Raw genomic sequence first — 12294 nt, forward strand, 5'->3', positions numbered from 1 at the left:
AATAAATTTTATTTGGCCTAGACAATTAAGTTATTTTAAAAACATTGTGCTTCATACATAAAAATAGAGTGTTAGCTATTTAATGAACCATGTGAGAATGTGAAATTTCTGCTTGTCTAACAATAATGCCTTGCAATTGCCTATCTGAAAGACAGGGAAAAAAGAGTCAAGAGAAAAGGTTAGTGCTTCTGATTGAAATATTCTTGAGAGTAGATACTTCTAAATTTAACTGAGTAATAACAAAACAAATGGAGGAGAGACAAAGCGCATATAAGAACTGATTGTGAAATGACAAGTCTTTTACAGATATCTCTGAATACCCAGGAATACAAGTGCCTACAGTACACTCCAGTACAACAACGTAAATGCCAGTTTAGGGAGAGGGAAAGTTAACATTGCAGAATTATTATGTCCTTAGCAAGGCATTTATAGTAAACATTTAATTAACTTCGGTCTTAGGCTTAGTTAGCATTTCTGTCCTCGGCAATACTTTAACTGGGGATGTTCCATCTTGTTTCAACATGCAAGAATCTGTTGGGGGCAGTAGGTCCACACACATACATGTTTTATATAATTTTTTTACTTGAAGCAACATGCAAGTGTATTATATGATAAATATACCATTAGATGCCTCTTAATAAAAGAAAGCAGAATAAGCATCTGAGTTTACATTTTAAAGAAAAAAAAAACCCTCTGTTTTCTTCTTCTGTGAAAAAAACAGTGCAACTGGGAAATGACTCAGTATATATTCTGAATTATTTCACAGTGTAATTTTGGATTTACTCAGTGTATCTGAAACTGCAATCTGGTCCTGAAGTCTTTGTGAAAGCTTTAAACACCATTCTAGAATCTATTTGTTCTATGTAGTGATAAACTAAAAATCTGTAGTAACATGCCTCTTCCTCTTTTTCAGAACGGTGTGAATACTTGAGGTGGTAGAATTTATTATGTAAACACAAACACATATTAAACACTACCTGATCTGAAACAAACAATATACAATAACAGTTGTTTGCATTCACCATTATTTGTAACAGCTTAGGCTGAGCAAAAATCTTTAATGTAGCATTCCTAGAAATAAATAAATGCATGTATTTTGTAACTCAAAGCCATATCAAACATACCAAGTCATAAACCAAATAGAAAAGAACTCAGCAAAGAATAAAAGTATTACATCAATAACATATGCACTTTTAACTATCTTATCTCCAGATGCTGAAAAGTCAAGTTAACATTCTTAATTTATAATATTTCCAAAATATCAATGCTGGGGAGATGCTGGTAATGAAGAGAGTATAATTGTAATAGTTACAAAATTCAATACCGAAAATGATTAATCTCTAATTTTGCTATCACCTGCTATGCTCTATATTGCCTCTGGCTTTCTACATCTTTTTGCCAGAGCTGTGCACCTTTCTGCTCTAGTGATGTTAGAAGAAAGAACTGAGAAAAGCTTCCCTTTCTGTTCCTACAGTTGTTTTCTTTCTGTCTTTCAAAGCAACAGACAGAGCACAGGTGTTATACTTAAAGCATTGGTAGGATCTGTGTGAGTCGGGAGGTCAACTAAAGGGACTGCATTGGGGTAGTTCCTTTTGTATTCAAAAAGCTGGTAGGAAAGGGAAAGGCTCCCCTCAAGGACCTCCCAGCCTCCCTGTGAGATCAGATAACCTGCAGAGCAAAATAGGTAGCTAGGGAATAGAGACCTCTGTGTATACTCCTCTCTTATTCAAAATTGTTAATAGTACCATAATATTTGCTAGTATCATGATAGTTATTCTGATGTCAGTAATGTGCAAGATTCAGATGTTATTGTCCATCATTAACATGTATGTTTTTACATGGTCAACTAGCAACAGTACCTACAAGTGGATTATATGTTGTATATGCTACACATATGCATGTTAATTAGTATATGTTTGTGCCTTTATCTTTTGTTCCACTCACCCAGTTGTAATAACATTTGCAAAATCAGTGGGGCACAAACTATTGAAACACATAAAGTTATTACCCCAAATCCTTACTGTGGAAGAATGGTTAAGTGAAAAGGGGCATGATCTCTTAGAAGTGAGCAATCCTGTCTTCACAATAGAGGGAGGATCCCACGGCTATGTGAACTGTCCTTGAGCATTCCTAGACCATTACAGAAGGGGAAGATAAGTAGTGGTAAACAAGTAAAGGAGGGGGCCGACAAGCCCCTCCACGTGAACAGCAACTTTGCACCAATCGTGTATTCGCTTTAGGCGCGTGAACAGAGACTGTAAACCAATCATACAGCTACTGCTAGTGCATGCTTATTGCTTGTCTATATATACTCTGTGTAAGCTCTAATAAAGGGAGAACGATCATACTCATATTGAGACTCATCGTTACTCCGGGTCCGTCTCCCACTCCGACACCTTACCAGTAATTCCTCAAATACATTCTTGTCCGACTCACGTGTATGAATTCATGTAGCAGGATATCAGTAACACCTCCGGCCTGAACCCTGAAAGGCACTTCGTTTTTGTACCAGTCAAATCATCTTGCTTACCCTTAGCTGACTGTGAAGAATGTCCTGCTCTAAATTAAGTAATGAGGTTCCTGTACTTTCACACACAAGTGTATGCACATAGCCAAAGAGAGAGGCATACTTCTGGTTACACAGCTGTCTCTTCTACACGAGGGATCCTCAGATACAAACTCTCTTTTAGAGCTAGTACCTAAGCCTGGTCTGTTGAGCAGTCATATCATCTGTTCACTCAGACTCCCCTAAGTCCCCATACTATTCTGCAGAAATTTCTGAAGCATATTAGTCCATACAAAAACAAAGCCTGCAAGTCACATATCTCTTTCAAACAGAAGAAAAAAAATAAGTATAAGAGGCTATAAGAAGTACAATAAAAGGGTCTGGCTCATATGCTGTACAAATGTATATCCCAAATGTTAGGAACTGACACTTTCTAAAAAACATACAACTTGCTCTGGACATTAGTATTAGGTCTGACACTTCCCTGAAGCATCGTTAACCCGTGAATGTGAACTGTGGTCACCAAAGAAATACCAAAATGACAAGTGGTTGCCTTGGACTTGGCAAGTCTGGTTAAGATCAAACTGGTTACAGGTGAACAAGCCAAGGTGATATCAATGAACCCACTGAGAAAACAGTCACAGGTGATGAAGTTAAATGAATAAAATTCAATCTATTAAGTTGTATCCACAGAAGAACTGCATAAATTAGACCTATGATATATCAAAAAGTAAGAAGAAAAAACAATATTCATCATGGAGTTAAAAGTGTTGCAAGCCCTTGGTCTTATCAAGCAGGTGTACTCATTAGAGAGGCAGGGGACTTAGCTGAGGAAATATCTGATGATGTCTCCAGGGGATACAGAAGCTCTTGACAGAATACAGAAAAGAACTGAAAGTATCAAACTGTCCTGTGCTTTGTGCCTCTAGGAAAGATTTGTGCCTCTAGGAAAGGATAAAATAAAACCTAGATGGGTTCATCGCCTTGGGAGTCATAGAGTGAGCAGAAGCATAAATAGAGTATATAAACCCACTAATCATTATAGGCAAAAGTAAACAAACTTAAAATACTCTTTTTTTATGGACCCCCCCAAAGAATTAAATTACATACATACATAACATATATGAACAACAACATTTCTACTATGTACAAAGACAAAAGTTCCAGAAAAGTGTGGAGGCCAGATATCACAGAATCACAGAATCGCTGAGGTTGGAAGGGACTTCTGGAGATCATCTAGTCCAATCCCCCTGCTCAAGCAGGGTCACCTAGAGCACATTGCACAGGATGTCATCCAGGCGTGTTTTGAATATCTCCAGAGAAGGAGACTCCACAACCTCTCTGGGCAACCTGTTCCAGTGCTCTGTCACCCTCACAGTGAAAAAGTTTTTCCTCATGTTCAGATGGAAGCGTCTGTGTTTCAGTTTGTACCCATTGCCTCGTGTCCTGTCTCTGGGCACCACTGAAAAGAGTCTGGTCCTATCCTCTTGACACCCTCCCTTCAGATACTTGTACACGTTGATAAGATCTCCTCTCAGCCTTCTCTTCTCCAGGTTAAACAGGCCGAGCTCTCTCAGCCTTTCCTCATAAGAGAGATGCTCCAGTCCCCTAATCATCTTTGTGGCCCTTTGCTGGACTTGCTCCAGTAGTGCCACATCCCTCTGGTACTGGGGAGCCCAGAACAGGACGCAGTACTCCAGATGTGGCCTCACCAGGGCTGAGTAGAGGGGGAGAATCACCTCCCTCGACCTGCTGGCAACACTCTTCCTGATGCACCCCAGCATACCATTGGCCTTCTTGGCCACAAGGGCACATTGCTGCCTCATGCTTAACTTGGTGTCCACCAGCACTCCCAGGTCCTTCTCGGCAGAGCTGTTTTCCAGCAGGTCAACCCCCAACCTGTACTGGTGCATGGCGTTATTCCTCCCCAGGTGCAGGACCCTGCACTTGCCTTTGTTGAACTTCCTGAAGTTCCTCTCTGCCCACCTCTCCAGCCTGTCCAGGTCTCTCTGAATGGCAGCACAGCCCTCTGGCGTATCAGCCACTCCTCCCAGTTTTGGATCATCAGCAAACTTGCTGAGGGTGCACTCTGTCCCTTCATCCAGGCCATTGATGAAGAAGTTGAACAGGGCTGGACCCAGTACTGACCCCTGGGGGACACCGCTAGCTACAGGCCTCCAACTAGACTCTGTGCCACTGATCACAACTCTCTGAGCTCTGCCATTCAGCCAGTTCTCAGTCCACCTCGCTGTCCACTCATCTAACCCACTCTTCCTGAGCTTCCCTATGAGGATGCTATGGGAGACAGTGTCAAAAGCCTTCCTGAAGTCTAGGTAGACAACATCCACTGCTCTCCCCTCATCTACCCAGCCAGTCATTCCATCAGAGAAGGCTATCAGATTGGTTAAGCATGATTTCCCCTTGGTGAAGCCATGCTGACTACTCCTGATCACTTTCTTGTCCTCCACATGCTTGGAGATGGCCTCCAGGATGAGCTGCTCCATCACCTTTCCAGGGATGCAGGTGAGGCTGACTGGCCTGTAGTTCCCTGGGTCCTCCTTCCTGTCCTCTTTGAAGACTGGGGTGACATTGGCTTTCTTCCAGTCCTCAGGCACCTCTCCTGTTCTCCATGACCTTTCAAAGATGATGGAGAGTGGCTTAGCAATGACATCCGCCAGCTCCCTCAGCACTCGTGGGTGCATCCCATCAGGTCCCATGGATTTGTGGGTGTCAAGTTTGCTTAAATGATCTCTAACCCACTCCTCCTCCACCAAGGGAAAGTCTTCCTTTCTCCAGACTTTCTCTCTTGCCTCCAGGATCGGGGGTTCCTGAGGGCTGGCCTGAGCAGTAAAGACTGAAGCAAAGAAGGCATTCAGTAACTCTGTCTTCTCTGCATCCTTCATCACCAGCGCACCCACCCCATTCAGCAAAGGGCCCACATTTTCCCTAGTCTTCCTCTTGCTACTGATGCAAGCTCTTCTTGCTGTCCTTGACATCTCTCGCCAGATTTAATTCCAAACGGGCCTTAGCCTTCCTCGTCACATCCCTGCATACTCTGACAACGTTCCTATATTCCTCCCAAGTGGCCTGTCCCCCTTTCCACTTTCTGTATACTTCCTTCTTCTGCTTGAGTTTTGCCAGGAGCTCCTTGCTCATCCATGCAGGTCTCCTACCCCCTTTGCTTGACTTCCTACTCGTAGGGATGCTCCGCTCTTGAGCCTGGAGGAGGTGATGTTTGAATATTAACCAGCTCTCTTGAACACCCCTTCCTTCTAGGGCCCTAACCCATGGGATTCCTCCAAGCAGGTCCCTGAAGAGGCCAAAGTTTGCTCTCCTAAACTCCAGGGTTGCGATCCTACTTGGTGCCCTGCTGCCTCCTCGCAGGATCCTGAACTCCACCATCTCATGGTCACTGCAGCCAAGGCAGCCCCCGACCTTCACATATTCCACCAGTCCTTCTTTGTTTGTTAGTACGAGGTCCAGCAGCACACCTCTCCTTGTTGGCTCCTCCACCACCTGTGTCAAGAAGTTGTCACCAATGCTCTGCAGGAACCTCCAGGACTGTTTGTGCCTAGCTGTGTTGTCTTTCCAGCAGATATTCTCCTAAACCTCTGCCAGCAAAGAGATCACATGTGTACAAGCAGCACATATGGTGAATGACTTAATCAGCAAAACCTGAAATCCTCCATTAAGTAGGATCTGTGCTGCCCTTCCACCTAATGGTGGCCCTTATCTGGCTTAGACATTTTTTTTAATCCTTGGATAGTTGTGTGTGTGTGTGTGTTGTGTAAGTGGGGGTACTTCATATGCATGCAGCAACATGCTAATTAATGCAGACCTGGCTTATTGAATTATAAGTAGCCAGATATCCTTGAGAAGCTGGTCCTGTGTATCTGTTACACAACTTTAAAAAGTTCAGTTTAGGGAATTTATTAAAATTTATGAAAGCACAAAATCATTCCTAAAAGTCCATTTCCAGGAAGTCATACATGGTACTGCATTACTAGAGATAACAATAATACAGAAACAGAAAACAAATCATGCATGCCTCATCTCAGCTTGAGGAAAAAATGATGTGGTTCGAAGGAATCACATTTTTATGGGGGCTTATCTCCCACTAGTATTTTTTATGAATATAGATCTGAACACTACTTCCCAAAGCAGAAAATTCCCACAGTAATATAAAATTCATCAGAGCCCTCAGATACAAAGCAGAAGGTATAATATTCTGATAAATAAACATCATAAATAAAGTGAAATGAAAATGATAAAACTGAGTCAAGGGAGCTTCAGATGATTTATACCAGCTCAAGGTCTAGTTCATACAGCTGAAGCATTCACAGTTATACCTATCTGTATTTTCTCAGGTGATATTCAAACTAGTTTTCCTCAAATTCTCTCAACTGGAACATGTCACCTCCAACCACAATTCTACAGGCACTTTCACCTGAGGATGTCATTTTTAAAGATATATATTCATATCTGGCAAGCAACTCCAGCTCCTTTCAGAAACAATCTTAGTTTCTCTTTAAAATGTCAAAAGAAGCCCACAAAACCAAACTGTTGCCAAGCCCAGACTGTCTGTGTGAATGTCACAATGATGCATGCTACATACATACTGTATGCATACTTTTTATTCGTGTCAAATTCTGTCAGGTTCACCTTAAAGAAATACTGTATTTTAGAAGCAGCTACCTGCGGCCTACAGTGAAATAATATTTTTGCTCTGCATGGGTCAGTAGTTGCCAGAGTTTGCCACTACTAAGGTAAATAAAGGTACTTTGCACATCTCTGTTTCCCAGCTTTTAACTCATTTCAGTGCCTCTTATCACAAAACTGCCCTATTTTCCATATTTCAGCCACATTTATCAAAATAGCTATTTACTTTTATATATGGTTAATAGGGGTCTTTGTTTCTTAATTTTTGAAGTGCATTTGGTATCGCAGTTAATTTTATAACCATGGAAAGATATCTTGGCTAGTTAACTTCAGATTTCTAAAGAACAAAATATTATTTCCAGGGGCATTGAAGGACTTACTGATCCACTGAGCATCATAGGTGAAGGTATAAAAATTGACATATTTCACTGTGGTATCAGTGGTATCAGTACATTTTCAGATTGAAACCCACGGATATAACATATGATTCCACATCTAACAGTATTATTTATGCATGGAGCCCCATGCAACCACAGCTCCTTGAGGACATAAAGACTGCAGGTTGGTGCCCATTTATAATTATCTCACTGTCATGGTAATTCAACGTAGTGAAATAAAAACTGATTATAGCTGTATCTCTTTACTCAAGGTATATTTTTGTGTACGTGTTGTGCTTTTGCCTTCCCCTCCTCTGTTGGGGTTAACAAATTATTATTTTATTTCACAACTCAACTTCAGCTGGCACCAGCAGAAAGACAAATCATCGAGCATGGACATTTTAACCGAGTTCTTTGAATCATTCAGATTCTTCCAAAATCAGAAAAAAATGCTGATCTTAGGGTGGCTATTTGATCTGCTCTGTTTCCAGTTGCACTTTCTCCTTTGTTCTGCATATGCTGCTTCTGAAAATGCTGATTCACTGGCAGTCAACTAACCCCTGGCAGAATAAAGATATCTTAACATTTTTTTCAGAGCTATAGCCACTGTATTCGTTTACTATATTTAGGCTTGACGTAAAGGTTGGGGATCATTCCTACACCACAGAGTAGTTATTTTTAAAAGGGGTTTTATCTTTTGTATAAAATATGTGTTCATGATATCTATTACTAACTATATGGAAAGGTATGTTTAACACATGAGATAATTTTAAGATATTTTAAGATATGAATGATACTGCCTATTAGTTACAGGTAGTGGTACTTACCTTTATGAGGCAGCAGTTTGCTCACGGAGTTGTACAAAAGGACCATTTCATTTCCTCACGGTACAAAGTTGCTAAATGGTGTATTGCATATCCGAATAGTCATCCAAATAGTCACTACAAGATATGCTTTTTTTGAACCTTAACAGAATTTGCAAAACTGATTTTATTTTCCTTCCACCAATTTAGTTTGAGTCCTAGAAATTCATCTGCGAACTCATTATTGGAAAATTTGAGTTAAATGAAAGATCTAAAATGAGCAACTGAGTCAGTTATTCTTTAATATGCTTGGTCATTGGGCAATCTACAAGCAAAATCCATAATGGACTTTATGAAGAAAGTACATGGTCACTAAAAGAACAGCACCTTCTTCACAAGAGGAGATCAGGAACAAAGAGTCCAGACAGCCAAACTGTGTCTTTCAGTCCTAATTACGCAGTAATAGTGATTTGGATATGCATTCTGGAAAGACTTCTATCTGTGTAATACACTGGTCATAATTTTCTAAAATAAGGACTCTCAGAGCATTGTTTTGTGATGCACAAAGGATTTCTAAAATCCCCTGGACATTATCTTTGTGGCCTACATCGTCATGCTTTTGGTGCTCGCAAACTTGGATTGCCCTACTGGTACCAAAGTAGAAGGATGTGAGTCACCTCCTGTTCAGAGCTATGTGCAGTGCTTTACTTAAGGTAAAAAATTAGGATATATTAATTCCAAAGAATTCCAAAGAATCTCACTAAACAGATACAAGTCTTTTATGCCAGAGCTGAATGGCATGCCTTTACCAGGGAGCTCATCTGTTGTTACCTGTCCATAAAGATAGATGTGTGTCTGTGGAAGCGCAAAACTAGGATGTGTCCTTTTGTCAAAGTACCTGTCAAAGTGAGCTGCTGCTCTCTGAAGAACCATGAACACATCAGGGCAGTAGATACAATAATTGGGGACTTTTTAATTACTATCTCATTCCAGTGCATCTCTGAAAAGGCCCTGTGCTTTCATTAGGCTGCCTGCAGAAATACAAAAGAAATGCGCTTCTGGTCCTTGGACAATCGCAAGGATAACTACTACTATCCCAAGATTCTCAACAGCCCAGAAAATGAAAGAACAGAGCACAGTGCTGTTAACTGCCATTAAGGATCCAGTTTCTGATTTCCTTCCTCATTTTTTTTCAGTATTTTCCTTTTCAAATAGTGCTGCTGGATGGTTTAAAATTTTAGATAGAAAAGTGCATGGATTGTAGGAATATGTAAAGTATATTCCTGCTTGCTAAGAAAATCCAGGTGAAAAAAAGGTTTAAACAGCAGAATCATACCACAGTCTTCCAGAGTTGGAAAAAAAGTTCCAATCCCAACTCAGTATTTCTATAATATGGTGGGGTTGATACTGCCACTTGAATTACAACTAGGATTTTCCACTTGCAAATTTTTTATCAGTCAATAAGGCTTCTCAAGATAAGCACTGACTGTTAACTTTAAAAATATTTGCAGAAGTTGTAATAAAATGACATCCTATAGAATATCTGAGAAATATTTAAAATTCAGTGTCAGATTCAAAGTGAGAGAAATGTATTTTTCAATGTGTAGGTCTGAGTCTTATAGTAGACTGTTTTTACTTTGTCTCTCCTCAGGACTTTAAGACACTGACACACTTAACACCTATTTATCTTTTCATAAATAAATTTTAGAATAGATTTAAAAGCAAATTAAAGTATTGCCATTTTTTCTCTTTAAATATGTGATACAATATGGTATTTTCATCTGGTTTGATCAGGTCACATCAAATTATGTCACATCACAGAGTATGTGTAACCTAATACAATATGATATGTGTGATGTCTGCAACAAAAATTTAAAGGGCTAATTTAAAAGAAAATTTAAAAGAAGATAAAAAAAAGTAAGAAATCTGATGCTTAGATCTGCTTGTTCCAAATATACCTCTGCTTTCTTATAATAGAGAGGTGCCCCTATTTTCTCAGAGTCTGAACCTGAGTCAGTAGCAGGAACTTCATCCCCAGCTAGTTACAAATAATAAAAAAAAGGGACTATTTCATTGAAATGCCACTTACTTTTTTCTTGTAATGGGTCTTGACAAGAAAATGTTCGTGCTGTGTGACTTTGAAAATGCCCTTTTCTGGCAGGCAGCCTTCCTGCTAGTGAAACTCTTTGCTGGCTTTAAACAACAGGAACAGGGGCCAATTTAAAGTCCAGGAATCAACCAATTTGAGATGCACAAACTCCCCATGAAGCAATTATTCCCTTGGATGGGCATACTGTCTTCATTATTCCATAAATCTTGTCAAACTTAAATATTCAACCACTGATGTACATTCTTTGCACTGTTGGTAACATATTTGGTGTGATTGTCCAAAAAGAAAAGCACATTTCTATTTTATAATGCATAGTGTGATATTTCTGCCCAGAAGGATGGGAGTGGAGAAAACATACATATATGCTAGGATTAAATTATGTCCTGTGGAGACGAGCTGGACAGGTTTAAAAGAAAGAAAGAGAAGGTTTCAATAGTCTTTGAACAGGATAGTCCAAAGACGTGAGTATATGCTTTATTCATCTCTTGTTCAAAATATGGAGATTCATTCTCTGCCTCTTTTGAAGCATTTTCATGGTTTCTATCCTCACCTCTAGCTGGTAGATTGTTTTTGTTCAAGTTATTGGGTAACGTCAGTACCTCTCTCTCAAGTAATTTGTTTAAGTATGCTGGCAAGTCTTGTTATCTTTGAAATACATTATATACTTCTGATTTTAACAATATATGAGCAATAGAAGACCAGGAAAAAAAGAAAGGAAAAGAAAAATAAAGGAAACCTCTTATAGAGTCCATGGAATTATTGTCTGAAATTCATTCAATAATAATAATAATAATAATAGTAATAAAAATGATCTTTACTGTGAATTTGGTCTACTGATCAGTCAATATATATTTTTTTCCTTTTCTGTGTTTTCTGCTATCACTACACACTCATCCTACAAAGTGACTATCAACAACCGGTGCCTCAAATTTCTGAAACTGGAACTCTCTCCCAGATAAAGGCCAGCACTAAAAACAAAGACTTAATCAAGAATGTAATGTTCTGCTTTTAATATTTATTAGCCAAAACTGTAGGAATGGGAGTATTTCAATATGAACAAGATCAACCCCTTAAAACTTATACTTTATAATTCTTAATTAAGCTTGTGTCTGAACCTGTTTTCTAATCTAGCTTTGCCTTCCTGTGTTTCTTCATGAGCATGGATTTAAACTGAGTTTCAGAGGTCCCAAAGAGGGGAAACTACCTGTGACCTTAACATCCCTAATTTGTGCTGTCTACTGAGCACAGATAAAATTATGGAGAGTATGCCATCCATCAGCATGTCATATGTGTAGCTCTTCTCAAAAAAACTGAAAGAACCTTTGAATTCCATCTACATCCTTTCAAGAAAATTTGTGGGAACTTTCAGGAATCTCAGGACCCAGAATGTGTGTACACTCTCCTTCTTGCAGAGTGGAAATTTCCAAAGAGTGAGTTAGAATGGGTCAGGTATTGATAACTGTGGATCTCCAATTTTAAGTCACTGTTGGGATTATACTTTAGCCTGTTTTTTCAAATAGAAAAATAGGATGGACACTTGAGGCTAAGTCAAATACACAATGCAAATATTCATGACAAATAGAAAAAATATTTTGGTTGGACAGAAGAGACAATTTCCAGTGACTGCTATGCTAGACTCTACAGACACTCTTGTTAAACAGAAGGAGAGAAGGAGAAACAGAAATGCAGACAGACGATCTGATAAGTCTGCCAGCTGCTCCCCCAGCTCTTTTAATAACACCCAAAAGTAACAATCTGCTGTCTAGCTAACAGTATCCCATTGCATTCTGTCATTTTCTCTATGGGTATGTTGTGTTATATTAAAATAATTAGATGTAA

Source organism: Apteryx mantelli, chromosome 1, assembly GCF_036417845.1.
Source record: "Apteryx mantelli isolate bAptMan1 chromosome 1, bAptMan1.hap1, whole genome shotgun sequence".
Classification (NCBI taxonomy): domain Eukaryota; kingdom Metazoa; phylum Chordata; class Aves; order Apterygiformes; family Apterygidae; genus Apteryx; species Apteryx mantelli.